This window comes from Gekko japonicus, unplaced genomic scaffold (assembly GCF_001447785.1).
Source record: "Gekko japonicus isolate JY-2015 unplaced genomic scaffold, Gekko_japonicus_V1.1 scaffold2490, whole genome shotgun sequence".
Lineage (NCBI taxonomy): Eukaryota > Metazoa > Chordata > Lepidosauria > Squamata > Gekkonidae > Gekko > Gekko japonicus.
The window spans coordinates 38,734-39,174 of NW_015165317.1; positions in this window are offsets into that span (position 1 = coordinate 38,734).

A 441-nucleotide genomic window follows, 5' to 3' on the forward strand; every position below is an offset into this window, starting at 1 on the left:
GTGGGTGAGGAAAGAGAGAGCACTCAGAAGCGAGCAGAGATACTGATGTGGCCCTCAGGCTGAAAAATTTGACCACCCCCAAGGACCAAGTCCCACTTTAAGAAATCTTCATGCGCCCTCACTGCTGTCAACAGATTCTCTCATAAAAAATAATTCCCAAGAGCATTTGGACCCAGCTCACATCAGGACCACGGTAGCATGAGGAGAGGGAGTTTAAGCCTTCCCCTCCAACCATTTTATTTATTTATTATTTATTTATTAATTAGATTTATACCCCCCCAACGCCCTCCCCTCCTGAAATGACTCCTGGGAAAGGTCCCATAGACATTTCCCCAGCACTGCAAATTATGGCATCGAGGGCTGTTTCAGATCAGGAAAGTGGCCTGGGAGACGGCAAAAACCTTGGATGCAAACTGGACCTCTGTGTTCCTGGGAATTTTC